The sequence below is a fragment of the Tupaia chinensis genome, unplaced genomic scaffold (assembly GCF_000334495.1).
Source record: "Tupaia chinensis unplaced genomic scaffold, TupChi_1.0 Scaffold144733_1, whole genome shotgun sequence".
NCBI classification, from domain to species: domain Eukaryota; kingdom Metazoa; phylum Chordata; class Mammalia; order Scandentia; family Tupaiidae; genus Tupaia; species Tupaia belangeri.
Window position 1 is genome coordinate 12,003 of NW_006204593.1, and position 2,471 is coordinate 14,473.

Genomic DNA, 2,471 nt, shown 5'->3' on the forward strand with positions numbered 1-2,471 from the left:
GCCCTGGTGACTTGCTTCTGCACTTTCCCTCCCTCTGTTCCTCTCTGTCTCTCTTATGCATATTGCCTTTTAGACATTTTTGGTGCATACACATACCATTTTTAAATATTTTTGGTGCATACACATACTCCATAGCAAACCTAAAAATAAAGATAATAATTAATAAAATAAAATAAATATTAAAAATAAATATTTCAATAAAAACGTTTTTTATGATTTTTTTTCTCCTGAAAATCTTTTTTTAATTAATTAATTTACATTCATCCCCTAAGCATCATCACAACATACAAATGTGGTTTCCCATCTAGAATAAACTGCATAGTCTCTTAATCATGCATGTTATCATCAATAATTTTCTATTTCTAGTTTCATATATGCCTAAAGTCAGACTTGTGTTCATGTATATGTATATATCACCTGCGCTTGCTATTGGAAATATTTAGACTAATTAAGTTCATTAGCAAATCAATTAAATGGGAGGAAAAGTCATAGAAAGCAACCATGGATACCAGAGACAATGTGAGAGTGGGGGGGGACATAGCAAAGGGTGAGGGATAGGGAATCAAGGATGGCAAAAAAAAAAAGCAAAATTTATAGGAAATAAAAAATGGAAAATTATTTGTTGATAACATGTATGTTGATGTGCTTAATCAAGCCATTATACAGCATATTCTGGATGGGAAATCTCATTTTGTATGTTGTAATGATGTATAGTGAATGAATGTAAATAAATAAATTTAAATGAAAAAATAGATAATACATTAGACAAATTTGTTGAAAAAACCAAATAAATATAATATACATACACAAAAATAAAGATCAGAAAGTTAATTTACATTTCTACCTGATTGATTTCTACCTGTACTAACAATAGCAACATTTGATTGCTCTGAGCAAGTTTGAAGTTGACTCTTGGAAAAGCAAGTAGTTTTGTCAAAATGGTTACCTAGATATGTTAAAGATGAAAGTGCTTCTAGTCTAAAAATTAAGAAATAAAAAAACAGTTGTGTGAACAATAAAAGTTAATTATTTTCTGCTAAAGAGTGTCATAAATTGTAAAATAAGAGACTAACATGCTTTATTAAAGATCACCTTAGTGAGGCCTGCAAATGATATGGTGGTTAACCTCTGGATTCCCACATGGCCGACTGCAGTTTGAGACCCAGACCTGGCAGCTTTGTTTTTCACTTTCCTTCTCTCTCTCTCTCCGTTTCTGTCTCATGAACACCCATGCACTATAGCAAATCAAAAACAATGATAATAGATAAAATTAAATAAATAATTTTTAAAAATCTCGTTAGTGGGATGGATCTATGGTCTATTGGATAAAACAACTGAATTCCACAAGGCCCATGGCCCAGATCCAGAGTATATGTCAGACAAATGTTTATGCATGTGTTCCCAAAAATCCCAAAAGAAAGGAGAAACGAAGAAGGGATTGTGGTTTATTCTTCATGTGGGCACTTTTTTCTCATCTCTCAGTCTCTCTGTCTCTCTTTGGGAAGGGTACATGCCTACTAGGAATAAAAGTCCTTTTTATAATTTAAATGTTTGTGGACAGCAGATGGCATAATGGTTATGTTGGGACTCTGCTGTTATTGATTGTGGTTCAAGACTAAACCTGAAGGCTTAAAACTCATGATAGGGCTTTTGGCTGTTGGCTTGGAGGAGGCTGCAGTGCAACTTTCTTCAGTCGTCCTGAATTCGAGTTCATCTGACACCAGCCACCTCCAGCATGCCACCCAAGTTCAACCCCAATGTCATCAAAGTTGTGTACCTGAGGTGCACTGGTGGTGAAGTCGGTGCCTCGTCTGCCTTGGCCCCCAGGGTCAGACCCCTGGATCTGTCTCCGAAAAAGGTTGGTGATGACATCGCCAAGGCAACCGGTGACTGGAAAGGCTTGAGGATTACTGTGAAACTGACCATTCAGAATAAACAAGCCCAGATCGAAGTGATACCTTCTGCCTCTGCACTCATCATCAAAGCCCTCAAGGAACCGCCAAGAGACAGAAAGAAGCAGAAGAATATTAAATATAGTGGAAACATCACTTTTGATGAGATTGTCAGCATTGTCCGACAGATGAGGCACCAGTCTTTGGCCAGAGAGCTCTCTGGAACCATTAAAGACATCCTGGGGACAGCCCAATCTGTAGGCTGCAATGTGGATGGCAGGCACCTTCATGACATCATCGATGATATCAACAGTGGTGCAGTGAAATGTCCAGCTAGTTAAGAAGTACACAGGAAAAAAATCCAATAAAGGATCATGTAACAACCAGAGTGTGGGGAGGAAACTCATGATAGGGGCATGTGCATGCATGCCCAAAATTCCAAGAGGAGAAAAGAGAAGGAATTGCAGCACAACCAAGCCCTCTGGAGGGTGATTTCTCACTTACTATCTCTCTGTTTCTCTCTATCTCTCCTGCAGGCACATATGACTTATAGCAAATATCTCTCTAAATAAAAAAGAA

General features: G+C 37.3%; 1 pseudogene; it reads left to right on the forward strand.

Annotated features, from left to right (window-relative positions):
• The first annotated feature begins 1,720 nt into the window (after positions 1 to 1,720).
• On the forward strand, positions 1,721 to 2,233 carry LOC102490476 (60S ribosomal protein L12 pseudogene; annotated as a pseudogene).
• The last annotated feature ends 238 nt before the right edge of the window (positions 2,234 to 2,471 follow it).